General features: G+C 39.8%; 1 protein-coding gene across 1 annotated transcript in view; it reads left to right on the top strand.

Annotated features, from left to right (window-relative positions):
- The first annotated feature begins 2,735 nt into the window (after positions 1-2,735).
- rag2 (recombination activating gene 2) overlaps positions 2,736-17,010 on the top strand; it is a 50,695-nt gene continuing 36,420 nt past the window's right edge. The window contains exon 1 of the mRNA XM_057330461.1: positions 2,736-2,841. The gene's annotated coding sequence lies outside the window, so the exon portion shown is untranslated. The remainder of the gene's footprint in view (positions 2,842-17,010) is intronic.

Below are 17,010 nucleotides of genomic sequence, written 5' to 3'. Positions count from 1 at the left end.
CCGTTAGCGGCGGCAGATGTGGATGCTGAAGATTGCCTACAGAAACGCAGCTGACTCACAGTCAACGACGGCATGGACAAGTCATTTCTGTATCTTACACGCATTAAAAGCGATAAATGTGCGCTCTGTGGAGAAAAAGAGTTACATTACATCACTGTTTGAACTAAGTGATTAAAGCACTTTCTATTGCCAAATTTTCTTCCAAAGAATGCTGATAAGCCATTCTCTATTTAGCGTTTCAATATTTAGTTTACCCAAAAATGAAAATTCTGATATTATTTACCAAATTGTCTGTCAGGCTTAATATTCTGATCAAGTCTTTAAATATAAAATATTCTGATATGAAATTCTTTCATACAGAGGAATAACCTAATGGGAACTTGCAAAAAAAAAACTGTGTATAAAAGAAGTCCATATGACTTGAGATATTTACTGTATTTATATTTATATAAATATACTGTATTTTAAAATAAACAAAGAATATCATATATTTTATGTAATATTAAAACAATGCATAAAGTAATTTTTGTATTCATGTATTAATTGTATTCATATATATTTATAAATCAAATGTAATAAAACATGTAATGATTATAAATAATAATATAAACAACACTACAATATAAATATTTAAAAAATAATTTATAATACATGCACAGTAAAAAAAGATTTTTGTTTCAACTGTATTTTAAATCTTGCACTGCATGTATTGGCCTCAAAGGAAATGTCTGCAAAATTAACCGAATATGTACATTTACATTAAGTCGTTTAGCAGACGCTTTTATCCAAAGCGACTTACAAATGAGGCATAACAATGGACTATGTACTGGCAGAATATTTTCCATTATTTATTTTTTACAGTGTATAAATAACATTTTGAAAAAATATCATTTCATGTTGGATGATCAATGGGTTTGGAACAACATGAGAAAATAATGACAGATTTTATTGGGGGTGAAATCCAAGCGCTTAAACCCAAGACATTTCAATCCTAACCCCTATCTCAATCCTAAACCTTTGCTCAGAAACCCAAACCAGTACTTAGATGTTTCCATCGGCCATAGCTGCGGTGTCAACCCGAGGCGACTTTATAAAGTGCGACAGTGGATTCCAGGCCCAATCAGGATCTTATTACTGTACCGAACGCACAAATCTTCCCTTGCAATTCACCAAACCACTGCCTCTCACTCTAACTCTCCCCCTTGTTCTCTCTCTCTCTCTCTCCTCATCTGGCACCGCCAGACTGAGCAGAAAGAGGAAAGCAATCGTGTCACATGAGATTTTCGAGAAACCCTAGCAGAACCGATGGTTCTCCATTAAGTTAATGAGGCCCCAGGAATGGCCGTGCCAGCTCCCTCATTTGCGCCGTCTCCGACCCCACTGCCTCCTCATGAGGATACATTCTTCGTACCATAATGGCCTCCTCAGTCTTGCTTTTCTACCCTTCTTTCTCCTCCCACGTTCCTCGGCTCCCATAATACAACTACAGAGAGGAGGGCCGGGATGTCGGAGCCCGCCCCTTTGATTCCGTCGAGCTATTCTCTGAGGTTACACAGGAAAGATGGCGACCACAGACGCCAAAGTTTACAGAAATCCGGCTTTTTGCTCGCCCTGAGATGTGTGCCTTAAAGCTGCCCCTGTAGATCAATTTGGGAATTATTAATATAGTAATGACTGGTCTAGTTCAATACTCACATCTTTGGACGGCATCAGCTGATCACGACTGGATTGTTCCTGCACATAAACATATAAGCAGACATATTTACATCGCAAAGGTGGAACAGAAGCTCTTAAGTGCTTTTAAATAATATAATTTATGTAATGTAATGTAATGTGATGTAATGTAACAAATTCCTAGTTTTTTGCTTTCCTGTAGCTCAGTGGTAAGAGCATAGCGCTAACAACGCCAAGGTCGTGGGTTCGATCCCAGGGGATTGTACATACTTAGAAACAAATGTATAGGATAAAGCAATGTAAAGCGTCTGCCAAATGCATAAATGTAAATGTATTGTAGAGCTTAAACACATTCATAATATGAAGACACAAGACAAAGGCCTGTTCTCAAATCAGCTCATGTATACGCAGCGCTCACAAGTGCATTACCGGCAACACCACTGAGCGGCTAACACGGCCATACACAACATGGCCAAAAGTATGAGATCACCCCCTTCAATTTAACAGCTTTGGCATGGGCTCCGTAATTCCAGTGAATACAAATCTTTGCTACAGCATACAATGACATTAAGGAGAATTGTGTTTTTAACTTTGTGGCAACAGTTCAGAAAGGTTTTTTCTGCTGCCGCACGCCAATGGCACTTTATACACAGTGAGAGCTATAAAAGAAATAATTTACAGAGTCTGGTGTGGAGAAATTTAACGGGCCAAACCCAAACCTGAAGCCCACTGAACACCTTTGCGATAAACGTATGTCTAAATGGAAACAAATGCTCAAGTGGAAAGTCATTTCAGAAGAACAGAAGTCATGTTACTATCACAGTAATAACAATGAAAAAAAGGTTTTTTGCTCAATAAGCAAATATAAATCATCTCTGGGAATCCACAACATTCGATCATATGGTATACTGTACATGTTGTCCACAAATGTAAACAACAGCCACCCCCGAGCAAGGCCCATTGAAGAGAATGAAATTATATGCCCTAAAGGATAACATCGGTCGTGTATCTGTGCAGGCCGAGAGGAGAATTGATCTGTTGTACTGTGTGTGGTGGCGGACGCCGGCCATGATGGCAGGGGTTCAAATGATATTGATTCCCTGAAGGCTGTGGGAATTGGCAAGCCAAGCATGGACTGGAGAAGAGCTTCATGCCCCAGCAGCTACAGTAAGATAACGTTATGGTCTACCCGAAAAATATAACATTTGGTTGTTTTATTATGCTGGTACCTGTGCAGACTGTTTCTTGGCTATTACTTGTAGTTTATTTAACATTGATCAAAGACAAATGATAGAGAACAGATTTAGCAGTGTTTTCTTTGCTAAGCATAGATACTAAACATCTGCAGGCAGCTCAAAAAAATGCTGGGTTGGGTTCGTCCCTTTTTGACCCAACACTGGGTTGAAAATAACACTGCATGTTTTTAGTGTGTGTAAGTGGGTTAAAGCAATAGTTCACGCATAAATAAAAATGACTTGTAAGTTGCGCATTTGTTGTGTTATTGCAAAAATTATCTAAGAAAGGGAAAGTTGTATTTTTATAATGAATCTTTGACTGATCAGTCAACTGAAATATAGCACAGTTTTCATTTAGACCATTTCTTGTTTACCCCAAAATGGAAATTCTCTCAACATTTGTGCAACAGGTGTATGACTGTTTTTCCTCTGTAAACACAAATGGACTAATTTCCCAAAAGATGCCAGCTCTCTTTGTCTGTAGTGGCACTGGATGGTCTCCGACACATTTCAATCTTTGACATGACCCCCCCTCAGTAAACTATTACTGTGAAGATATCAAGATAAGCTATTTTCACAAAATATTCTTAACATTAAATTGGCAAATCACAAAAAAATCGTTTTAGCTGGGTTTTCACGGGCAGCGTCACAAATATTTTCCCTATTTCTATTATTGCTCTATATTATTATTACTATATTTATTGACTGTTTGTTCCACGATCTTTTTGTTTAAAACAACACAATCTGTCCTTAACTGAACATGTCTCTGTGTCTAGTAAAAGACGACACATTTTGTGGTACTTTTTACCTAACCTTGTGTTCTTTTTCTCATTTAATCCTTTTTGAGTGTGCAAAGCTGTGAAAATCGCTATAAAAACAAACATTTTCATTGTTGGGTGACCAATTCCTTAAAAAATGAAACAATACTTTTGTACCCCACAGAGCAAACGGGTAGATCTCTAATCTTCTGTAAATCTTTTACAGTGATAAATTTAGTGAATTAATTAAGGTAATGACTTAAATCGATAGCAGTTCATAATTACTTTCTGGGGAAAAGGCCTCAAGTGTATATGGGCAACTAATGAACTGAATTCCACCGTGGTCGTGGCGTTAAATTGCCTGTATTCTTGACTTACTTTAAAGGGAAACACTAAAATGTCAAGATCGAACAGTTCTTGATGCAATCCATGTTTGAAAAACTAAACATAAACCCTCCCTGTGGACTACAAGCTGAAAATGAAGCCGATCTAGACCAGGAAAAACAACATATTAATCCCTTAGGTGCCCTGACAAACCGAATTTGTAGAGGTTACTGATCTTTCCTCTTTGAGGAGACGTTTTTATGTCCTAGCGAATTTTGTATTTATTTCTCTTTCATTGGTTAATCAAAAGGTCATTACCGGGTCATCTAACCCTTTCAGTTGTCTCTTCTTTATTGCCATAATCTATTTTCGTCCGACGCCCCACACCTGCTGATGTACAAGGCACGGTCGTATCTATTTGTGACTTAACGTTACTCATTTTTATAAACCTCTGAAAAGACACGGTCGGGTATATAACATGCAGTTTTGGCCACAGTCAATGACAGTCGAGTGAAGATCAGAATATCGGCAGAACCATCAGTCACCGTTCATACGTGTTTTAAAACACGCGAGAAGGCCGTGATGGATGTTTTCCACAGCGCGGCTCCCTCGCCAGTCAAGTTTTTCAGCGGCTAGCTGATGAGACAGGTCCATTATCTCCTCTCCGTGAAGGTCGGCCAACGGATGTTGCGGCCCACATCTCGATGAAATGCCCCGCAAGGATGAGGCAGAGCAGAAAACATTTCCACTTACCTAAGAGATCTCTCCGGGAGTGCGAAATTTCTCATTTTTGCGGCTGACAGCTTCTCGGCGGGTGCCGGTGCCCCTCCTGCCTTGGGAGTCCGGCTCTAGGTGCGCGAGCAAAGAAACACTATGGGAAGAAGACCTATTCTATCTCAGAAGTCCACGGGTCTTTCATCAAGTGCGGAGACCTGCCAAACACGCAAACGGAGAAGATCGGGCCCTGCCGCTACTTCAGCGTGCTTCCAAAGAATGATTGTGCCCTTGTCCAAAGTAACCTCAATTTCAGACTTGGACAGCCTTTGTAATGAAAGCCAGAAAGAGAGCGGTCAAGATAGAAAGCCGAGAGCAGAAGAGAACACAATGAGACTCGTCTGATGAAGAGAGAGTCAGCTCTCCACTCCAACAGAAGAGATAGAAAAGAGGACGTGATCGAACCTTCAAGTAAATCAGCCGCTACAGAAAAGGGTTTTTCCTTGACCAAACTATACAGACATAACCGGCACCTACTTTAATGAAAGTGGACGTGTCACATATTCTCGAAAAGTTATCTATGGGTGGTCAGCAGTAATGAACAGGGATGAAATTGCGAATCTACTCCTGTCACTCTAAGCAGCATAATGCCGTCTTTTGGCTGAACACAAGAAACGGTAATAAATATTTATCTCCTAATAGCATCAGTGCATTTTCAAAGGCAATGATGGATTCCCCTGTCTTTGCCCACCTTGAGAAACCCGCCTTATGAATATTTAACACGCTCTCCCAAACAATTTTTACATTTTGTCATTGTCAATGATGCATGCCATCAAACGTTCCCCATATGCCTTATTTTTTTAACCCACAGACACGTGTGGGAGTACAAATTTCCAGATGGGTTCCTGCGAAAGAAACTTATTTCTATAGAAAAGCAACGCTATAAATATACAAATAAAAAAAATCTATATTTCTGCATGTATTGTGTCAATTCCAGTCCAAAGTCTGTTGAATTTCAACAAAATCAAACCTCAGAAATGACAAATTCATCCAACAGCAATGTGAAAGACTGAGAGAAGGCATGAAAAATGCATGAAAGTTGCGAAAAGAAAAATCAAGCCTATTCCATCATGTTCATTTTTTAAACTGATCCAAAAAAATCTGTTTTGGACAAATGTATATACATGTGTGTTGTGTTTTGTAAACTTGTTGTTTTCTTTGCACTATTCAAAATCAGCAAGCATTGCATCTTTTATGTTATTTTGACCAGTTTGTCCTGTTTCTATTTTCTGCAAATAACAACATTTTCATTTGGATTGTGGGATAAATGTTCCCTATAGTTCATAGAATGAAACGAAAATGATCATTTTACTTAACATACCTAAAAATTGTAAATTCAAAGAACGTCAAATCATTTTGGAGTTGTCTCTTAATTATTTCCTATATATTTCTTATATATAAAACTCTAAACGCGTAGTTTCCTGGCAAATCACGTTATATCACATTTTGTACATTCTGCATTTATTTGTGGAGTAATTATTTACCTCAGAAGCGGGACAGAGATGCTCTTTGTACAAAAGCCACATCGATGAAGCCAAGCCTCTCTCACCCAGAGCAGATGTCCCCCAAATTACCTCTCCGGTGCGTTCGCGAGAGGTCTTTGGCAGATTCTATCATTGGCACTGACAGAAACACCATGGTAACCCAGCCAGAGGGGAAGCCATGCAGAAAAATATGGAAATTACCACTTAAAGCCGTCCATCGGCCCCTTGTCAGCATTCAGACCCCTACACTCCACCGTTGTCCGCCATTTGTATCTGTTTGTCCGTCGTGCAGCACTAGGCTCAGCTATCGGTGAGGTTGTGGCTGGGTGCCGGGAACGTGAAGTAGCTCAAAGGCTGTTTTGACAACCTTATTGCTGTGGTCATCAAATGAGGGACAAACCTACAGGTGCAAGATGGCGGTCCAAGCGATGAGCTGGCTAACAACTTATCTTACCGGAGCAGGCAGTGAAAGAAAAGAGCAGTGAGATATTTTATGATATCTGGGTGAAATCCCAAACCCTCCAGAGGGGAGATTTATCAGTGTTTGAGCGATATTTATGCCTTCAGTCTGTGATTTTAATAAGATTTTGAATTACAAGGTAAATTTATTCCTAGTGGTTCTTTTTATTTTTCATATCTAATTCGGTTTAAAAAAAGACAAATTCTTGAGTTTGAGGATACTTTTATTATTCTATCGCAAAATAAGATGTTATTTATTTTGTAGTGTACACGAGGGCCCACGATTGTTCTTATTCAGTTATATTTCTTACTCCAGAAAGTGCCACGGCCCATCTTCTACCTTCTGCAGTCGATTTTGCACTGAGAATCAATTAATACAGAGCTCGGACAATATTCCTGTTTCTGTGGACGTATATGGTTAGTCAAACAAATAGAGAGCTGGAAAAGACAATGACATTACTCACAACAGTCTGCAGTCAACAAAAACTGTATATATATTACAGTTCGCTCCCTACTGTAAATTTACAAGACGTCCACTTTACTTAGAAATAAGCAACGTAACATTCATTTAAAAAAAGGCCGCCACAAAATACATTTCCCATTTGGTTGAGCAATAGCTCATAAGATCCAGCTTTGAAATTTAGCGGCATCTAGTGGTGAGGTTACAAATTTCAACCAACGTCTCACTCCTCCCCCCTCCTTTTTGAAGCACTACGGTGGCTGACACAGGACAAAGGTGTCGTCATGTTTTCGCTTCTTTGCCGAAGGAGACAGCGTATTTACGAAATGCGTTCTCTAGAGCAGTTTGTCCGTTTAGGGCTACTGTAGAAAAAACATGGCAAATCCCAGTGTATGGACCCGCAGTGTATGTAGATAGAAATAGCACATTCTAAGGTAACAAAAACATAACGCTTCAATATGTAAGGTCTTTGTACATCTCAGAACACATTGTTATGTATATTACATATTAAGTATTATTCAACAGATCCTCCTTAATATCACGCATTGCACCTTTAAGTTTTTTTTATAAGATAATAGCCAAGGACAGATGGATATCGTAATACAGAACAATGTCATCTGTGTAAATATATTTGTCAGCGTTCATATTTATGAGTATAACCCACAGTTCCATTCTAATTACTGGCATCATCACGGGCCATTGCTACCGGTGCGGTGCCCTCAAACACAATACGTCTGTCCTATGACACTGTGGATAATTTTGATGTAGCACGTAATGAGCGAACGGAAAACCCGAGCGAGGCCATCTAGACCAAATAAACAGAGACCTAATGGCAGGAAGCCGTCTACGAACAAAGGTCCCTTATGTTTGTTCGTAATGCAATCTTATAATTAGCATCAAATTCCATTAATGGAAGCCTGTCTTCAGCAAAAATTGTGCTTCATTAGAACAAGCGAAAACACAAGCCCACACACCCACATATTGCCTGCAAGCCCCCATGCATGCCCACTACATCACACACGGTGCTGTAAGACTGTCAGGTAGAAATTTTGCCTCATGCATCTCCCAGCAGCCTAATTATGATGCTAATGAACAACTAAAAGCTGCAAATTAAGAAGGTAGAACCATTGGGACGGCACCACTCTCTGCCTCCCCATACCACCCTGATGTAATAAACGGCGCCGCTGAAAAGTACCAAGTCAGCATTGGACCTGTCACTCACAGGTGGAGGAATGATGGAGCAACTAGATTTAAGAACCACCACCGGGGAGGACGAAGGATCCAAGGGGACCACCGGTGATCATGTTTCAGTGAGAACAAACCCTTAGACTGATCTGAATAGTTAGATTTATAGACCTGGACAAAGATTAATTACACAAGATCAAGGATTAGGCTACGGTTGTGTTTATCGGAGACTGAAAGCATGTAAACAGAAATGTAAACAGCTTCTTATTTATCTCCACAGTTTATTTACTGCTGATATAACATCTCTCCACAGAGTTTGAGTCGAAAAGTAATTAGCATTTCATGCTCTCTCAGAGTCAAGAAACCGACAAACATCAACAGAGAGAAAGGCTTAGGTTTCACATTTTCTCCCATAATGCACTAGTTATGTCTCCAAATGTATGAAAAAATATTTTGTTATCACAAAGCAGGAATAAGTTAACATTAGAGCAAACAAGCAATGACAGCACATCATTGGCTAAAAATGATCTATTATGGTGGTTATGTTACACACTATTAGGGATTAGCAAGCAAAGAGCATTTAAAGCGTTTATTTTTGCATATAATAGTAAACGATTCAATGTGTCCTGGTGTAATTTGCAGGGTATGAGGGCACCGTGTGGGTCTGCTTTGAGATGAATTTATTCATTTATTCGGTCTGCTGTTTTGTTCTCATAATGTAATTGAATTGCCCTAAAATGTAATGTAATGGTTTCTTGTTTTTTCTGACTGACGTAAATCTTTAATAACTAAACAATGTGCAATAAAAAATCATGTCAGACCCCAATTATTGCATTTTAAAATTATTATAATTATTTAAAAAGCCCCACGCATTAGGCAGCGGCTTTATGTAACACGAACTTCAGATGCGTTTCAGGAATCAAACCTAAGACCTCATCTGGCCGTCTTGGTCTAATAGCTAAGCTACATGAACAAACATGAGGAAGATCACAACATGAATTGCTTCATTATGCTTGTTTGCAGCAATGGATCTACAAAACGTACCGCATTGGAAAAATTCTCTCACACAGCTAAGCAGCAAAAATGCAGCATGTTTTTCGCATGCACCGCTAATCTTAGGTGCATGCGAAAAGTATATTTTTCTTTTGTAAACAGACGGCCATACAGTTTTAATACGTCATTTTATAAGTGAATCAGATAAAATTTGTATTGCAACCTTATCACAACGTTTTTAATTCATAGCTAAAGTACTCTATAGTTGGGGTTTCGCTCACTAAAAGTGCAACTGAAGCTCTCAGGTTCATGTTAAAAAAAAGTAAGAAGACACATCTATACATATTCACAGAGAAAGCTATGCACCATGTGCAGCCTGTGGATCAATAAAGTTCCTTTACGCCCATATCTCAATGTCATAGTTGCTCAGCCGACCGTGTAAGTCACCAAACTGTGTGATTTCAACTCAGAATTGGATTGAATCGGATTTACACTGCCTAAATCCACAAACACCGGGGAGAGTATTTAAGTTCGGGCAGAACTCAAATAAATTACGTGGGGGATAGAGGCTTTTAGTAGCAGCCCGATTCCATTGTAACTAATAGGGCCATTGATGCTAATTGCTCTCCTTAGCTGTTTGCCACTGGTGAAGTCTGTGATGTGATTTAACATTCCCCACGGACAGTACAAGCACTTGACACTCGTCCGATCCGGCCTTTCCCACTCCACCGGGACTTTCACGAGTAATTGAGGCGACAGTGTTTCAGCTTAAGTAAATATGTGTCCTTGTTAGCAAACTGTAGTCATTCCTTAAATCTGAGATACAAGTTACTAATTAAAAATAGCTACATTAAAACTTTTGTAGTACTTTTCTGACACAAAAACAACAACGATATCAGTTAGGTTGATCAATATACACTATGCACCATCGATAACACAAAATGGCATCAGTTAGCATAATTTACATAACCGAGTTGAAAACGTAACAACGGAAAGTGCTTATTATTACTATAACATGTATAATATAATTTGGCATAATGGAAAAAGACATAAAAAGCCAAGCAGGTGTTTCAAATGAACCTGTAAATCATTTTGCTTCATTTAAATGAGTCAACTAAACGAATCAAGTCACTGACATGAATCAGACTTCCAAATGCTTGACGAGAGAGAGAGCGAGAGAGAGAGCGAGAGAGAGAGAGAGAGAGAGAGAGAGGGAGGGAGGGATGGAGCGAGAGAGAGAGCGAGAGCGAGAGAGAGAGAGAGAGAGAGAGAGGGAGGGATGGAGCGAGAGAGAGAGCGAGAGCGAGAGCGAGAGAGAGAGAGAGAGAGAATGGATTTTAAGAGTTCACCCACCTTTAAAACTGTACACCAACGTGATCTTATTGAAATTCCTAACTATTTTAGTAGGTGGCTTATTTCGTATGAATTTGTACATTGTGAATCTTACAAAAACATACTATTAATAAAAAAAAGCAATGCTGAAGCCCCACCCCTAACCACGCCCCTAAACCTAACATCACTGGCACAAAAGCTAATCGTACTAAAATGTATGAAAAGATTTTTTTTTTGCTGTGAGATTTTGTTACAATGACATAAGACAATGTAGGTTTTTTTGCACTAAACATTTACTCAATGGAAAAAGTAGCTTGCCTTTAAAAAAAACTCTAGGTAACTCGAGCTACTAAAAGGTAACTAAAAGTCGCTCTAAAACTTTTAGTTAGATACTCTCCAATACTCTCAATAAGCTAATATAAGTCCCGCCTTCTGAACGGCCAAATCACACTAGATCGATGTCAATCCAATGTAAACTTCTGTTGTTTTGCTCATTCTCGCTGTTAGCATGCTAGTTGGCACAGTTTTCCGACAAGCTCTAATGTAATTGTCCATTTTGTAGCTCAGCATTGAATCGTGATGTTGCAGTGTAAGGGAAATTGTTCTGTTAATTGCCGGTCAGGGGGTCAGTGTCAGTCATATTTCGTTTGCCGCTTTGTGCTAACAGCTTTGTTGTGAAACGGCCAGAGGGCAGGCAAGAGTTCAGCTCCCCAGTCGCTAAATTGTTTACTCGTAGCAAAACCGTAAGGCTCCTTGGAAAGCTACAGATTCCGGGGGCACCTCAGCTCAAACACAGCTGTAGTGTAAAACATTCAATGAGAGATGAAAGCGATGACTGTAGATTCACGCAAGCAATTGAGTGTTGATGAAAGGTCTTCAAAGAATGCAGTGCATTTATCGTACACACTATAAATCAGTTACAGTTCAATACAGGAAAGGCTTTATTAAATAAAATATTCTTAGCATACTCAATCTACAAGACAGCTTTCCAGGAATAAAGCAATCAAACTTGAACGTGTTTGCTTTACGTTCAAACTTTTTTTATATAGTTCTACGACGACAGCACAAAGACAGCTGGACTTGCGATCTGGCAGACGGCGGGACGATCGCAGCCACGCGTGCCCTCGAAATGACTTCATCATTCATTTTCATAGGATTGCCATATATTTCATCAGCTAATGGTTTCCTGGTGTCTGTAAAATTAGAATGGAGGATGAGGTCATGTGAGGACCTTGTTCGTTACCGGTCGGGGTTAATCAAAGGTTAGCATTAGGATTCGTTGGCGTCTGACATTAACTAGACACGAATAACCAGAAATTACAGGAACGTCTTTCAAGCACCGCATTTCAAACACGTTACATGATTCCAAGCAGCCAAGAAAGGACAAGGACCACTTGATGAAGTGGGCCACAGAAGCGAGCAAAGGTGGCGTAGCGTCTCCTCGAGGGGGAGTTTAACTCATCCACTCTCGCAGCGCCGCTCAATAATTGGCAGGCCTGTCCGTGCGTTGATTACCAGCAGAGTGTAACAGGGAGGGACGCTGTCCAAGTGCTTTTGTTCCAAATGTTGAAACGCTCTCCGGGCCGATGCTACTCGTAGCTATTAAAGCCTGGATATATGAGTAGCAGCAAGTTAAGCTTGCAATGAGAGCTGACGGATATTGAGCCTGTCCAAAAAGTCCAAATTTTAGATTTTTCAAAAAGAAAATTCTGTCATCATCATCAGTAACCAAACAGATCTCATCCCCCATTGACTCCAATAGCATTTATTTTCCCTACTATGGCAGTAAATGGGGCATGAGATCTGTTTTGTTACTGACATTTTCCCGAATATCTTCCTTTATCGTTCCTTTAAATGACGCGCTTTCTCAGAGAGCAGTGGTTAGAGCATGGCGCTAGCAACGCCAAGGTCATGGGTTCGATCTCAAGGACTGCACATACTTAGAAACAAATGAATATTACAATGACATGTAAGTTGCTTTTGATAAAAGCGTCTGCCAAATGCATAAATGTAATGTAAATGTGAATGCACTGTTGAGTAACAGATGAGTATGTTTTGCTATCACCTTGCATTTGTTCAAAAAATGCTTAAAGGAATAGTTCATCCAAAATTAAAAATACTGTCATCATTTATTTACCCTCGTGTCATGTACAGTGTTTAACAAATTTATAAGACCACCACCCAATGTTAGATTTGTGCCACAGCACAGTATTGGTGATACCAAAAATCAAGCGTACAGCGTTAGTTCTAGCAGGTCACGCGAGTCAAGCTTGCATCAGCTGATCCTCCTCTTCCTATAGAAATTTGATGTATATAAATTCATTCAGCTATTAGCAGCTTATCGCATTGTTCAGGAGCAAATTACCCCCCTCCATCCCCAGCTCCACTTCACATTAACAATCGGGTCTCGACTGTTATTCCTAAGTCTCAGCTACATTTTAATTATGTGTTACACTCAAATGTCTTTAAGAACTAATGACATCTGCTTGTTCTGTTCTGTTTACCCTAAGGGGGGTTATCGCTGCGCTCCCTGCTCTTATTCATGCTGGCTGCATGGATGGCCAGGGAGTTTTGCCCAGAATAGAACAATACCGCCAATCTAAACTGTATGCTAATTGTCAATCATTTTTGACGGTAGTGAACCTGACAGAATTATGTTTCTGGTTAGCATTGTGTTTGCAACACCCTAACCCTAGAGTAACTGCCAAAAGTGTACGTTTACGTTTTCATGACATCACAAATATGACTGAAACTGTCCAAAATACTAAGCAGTTAAAGGTCTGAGAGGAACAAATGTCCTCGACTGTTATTAATCAATATAGCCTGAGATGAGCAGATGATCCATGCATCAAATTCCCGATATGTTCAGCATATATACGTCTTTCTGCTCTAAAGAAAAGCCTGCACGTTAGCTGTGTCTCGTTTCGTAAGGCTGCGTCCTTGTGTCCTCCATAAAGGTAAATCCTCCTCTAAAGGATGCGGTATAGGGAGGATTCTCAACTTAGAATTAAACGAGACATCCTTCGTAGGACATACTGGCAGAAAAGGAAACGGGAACTACCACGTTGCTATGACAATTGCTATGACGTTGCACTCGCACACCTGTCAAATTAATTAAAATGATTTCTACATGATTTAAGAGGTAAAAAGTTGGTTACTTTCTACCCTAAACAATGCCAGAAGAGTTAAACAAATATACAATTTTTGCCTTACTGTTTAAAAATCACTAAACACTTGTAAACCTATTTACTACATATGCCTGCTAAGATTAAAAAAACGTGACACAAATTGTAAACTGTTAACATTTAAAAACCATATATTTGATTGAATGTGCTGTTAACATTTAGTCCTTTAGTCGGTTAGTCCTGTTACCTTGTAGCAGGTACGATGGATGTTTTAAACGCGTAAAATGCGTGTCAGATATTTTTCAATCGCGCGGGGTTTAGTACACAGTAATCCTGTTAGATGTTATAACATGAATTATCATCGCGTTTTACTACTAGGCTACACCGAGGGTGAAACACTCATGACGTCTGTCGAAAATAAAACATGTTGATGCATTTGCAGGTGTAATAGCATCAGGACGTTAACGGCAATGAGTTTGGAAGTTTATTCCCCTCAGCGTTACACCTAACAAGGACTACTGGAGAAATTTCATGCGAGTTATCTCTAGCAAAGAAGGATACAGCTCATGTATCCTCCGAATTTCTGTCAAAGAAGGTCGCATTTGAAGGGTGCCTCCGGAGAGTCCTACCTGATTTTATGAAACGAGACTGCCTCGATGACGTAGCAGCCTTCGAATGAGACCTCTGGAGGATGCAGCCTTACGAAATGAGACAGCCATTATCTCTCTGGTTTGCACATGCCAGCATGCTTCTCTTCCTCATTGGCACTGCACTATCATTCACGGTGCTACGCTGCCCCTTAGCAGGTCTGTTGGGTACTGCAACGCTGGCTGCAGAAAAGAGAAGAAAACAATTAACTATATCCACTAGCTCTTTTCTCACTGAAAGCATTAAACAGCCACTATTCACTTTGGAAGATATCAACACACATCGCCAAGATTGCAACAGGACCCTAGCTGCAGGGACGGCAAACAGGTACCATTACCTGACACTGGAGTATTTGAGTTAAAGCCAGGTAAATCACAAATGTGAATTTATTACAGAAATTAATTAGACAACCAAAGGTTTTTAAACAACTGGTTTTAAAAACGTGAAATTTAGCAGACACAGCCAAGAGACCCCAATCAATAGCATCAAGGTGGGTGTTCAACGTAAGTAATTTACTGTACACCACACTCAGAGACAGCCCCAATGGAGTAAGTGGGGTTAAGTTCCTTGCTTCAAGGCAAAAATTGTATTAGAGATGGATTGCGATCTCTGGAGCACTCCAGGTACGTCTAACCGGGGCTGAACTTGCAACCTTTGGCAGACCTGATCCATATCTATAAGACTACCAACAGAGAGAATATGATAACTCTTAGAAGGACCGTTGCATAGCTAGCTTAGTGGGTGCCAACGGGAAAAGGGTGTTTTTTTATTTTTCGGGGCAGAATTTGATTTTGTGATGAAGGGGCTGTTTTCAGACCTGTCTAAATCCAAATCTTACCTCATAAATGAGAAACCGCCAGCAGTGACTAAAAATCTTACTTGAAGGTGAGAGGATTTTCTGGAAGGGGAAAAATCTGGTTAGAATCTCCCGCTATCAAGAAACTGTGAGAGAGAAAATCAAAATATTTAAGTAGCGCTTGGATCTTTGGCAACGAGTAGAAAACCGTCCTTCTGTTGGCCAAATAAATAGAAAAAGTAGATCAATGCAATTTCTTAAAGGGACAGTTCACCCAAAAATACAAATTCTGTCATCATTTACTCACCCTCGAGTTGTTCCAAATCTGTATAAATTTCTTTCTGATGAACACAAAGATATTTGAAAGAATATTTGTAACCAAACATTTCTTGGCCACCAATGGCAACTATAGTAGGAAAATTGCTTTATAAATGTCTTTGTTCTGTTGAACACAAAATAAGATAATTTGAAGAATGTAGGAAAGCTACTATTGTAATTTCCTCTACTATGGTAGTCAATGGTGGCCAAGAACTGTTTGGTTACAAGCATTCTTCCAAATATCTTTCTCTGTGTTTATCAGAACAAAGACATTTATGCAGATTTTGAACAACTTGTGGGTGAGTAAATGATGACAGAATTTTCTTTTTTGGGTGAACTGTCCCTTTAAGCTACATTGTAGACTTCTTCAAGCGTTTCTATGAGCAGATGACAATGAAGAGCGAATCACTGACCAGCATCTGACAAAAAACCAAACGTCTCTCCATGCTCCATCACATGACCTCACACATCCAAATTTAACAGAACAAAAAGCACATTCATTTCTTGATTTATAATCTCAACACCAAACAAACCTCAATCTGCGAAACACGCCACGGACTCCGAACTCACTTTGTTTTCTCACACACAGGAAAGCAGCAGATGGGCCTTCTGCGTTTGTCCATCGACTTCACAGTGGAAAAAAGCCTGTTGTTTTGCCTCGCCTCTGATGACTCGCTAAGTGAGAGTCTTTCAATCCGTCTGTGTCCCTTCTCCCTGGGTGAATGTCATTGCATTAGGACCCTTCAGAGCGGATCAATCGTACAGCATGACATACATCAAGCGGACAATTAACTCGGGTCTAACATTGAGTCTCCTGAGGATAATGGACAAAGAGGCTCCCAATGAGGTTTGATCTTTGGTGGAATATGCTCGGTGTGCAACAAAGCACTTAGTTTTGCGTTTAGTTGAACTTGACCCTCATTAAAACAGATGACACATGACCGGCAATCTATGACTGTTTAATGCATAGAACGTGACCGAGACATGAGCCGAGCGCTGGTATATGATCCGTACCGACTGTAGATGTTTTCCTTTAAAACTGATTCCGGTGCAATAATTCAGCTCTTTACGACCATACCGCTGCTCCTGATGAAAGGATCTTGGAGATTCGAAGCACAAACCATATTTCTTCTCGAGCCGAGCGGGCGTAGGATTATGAGCTGTAGAAAGATAGAAATCAGACATGAGAGAAGGCAGCAGAGATAGAGTAAACGAAAAGAGAGAGAAAGTGCTGCACATCCCTGATGAAAACAACCAGCCTTACTGGTGTGTTGGTCTTAAGTGGTTTAAGCTGGTTTTCCAAGTCTTTTAACCATATCAAGGTAGTTTTAGCCTTTTTTTTAAACAGGAAGCCATAAACAATGAGAATTGTGAATGCAAAAACAACAGATGTGTTTGACAAAGAACAGAAAAAATGTGCTTTCAACTCAGTGGTTTTGCGTCCA

Source organism: Triplophysa rosa, linkage group LG3 (genome assembly GCF_024868665.1).
Source record: "Triplophysa rosa linkage group LG3, Trosa_1v2, whole genome shotgun sequence".
NCBI lineage: Eukaryota > Metazoa > Chordata > Actinopteri > Cypriniformes > Nemacheilidae > Triplophysa > Triplophysa rosa.
The sequence above is the reverse complement of the archived record's forward strand: the minus strand, read 5'-3'. Positions and strand labels throughout refer to the sequence as shown.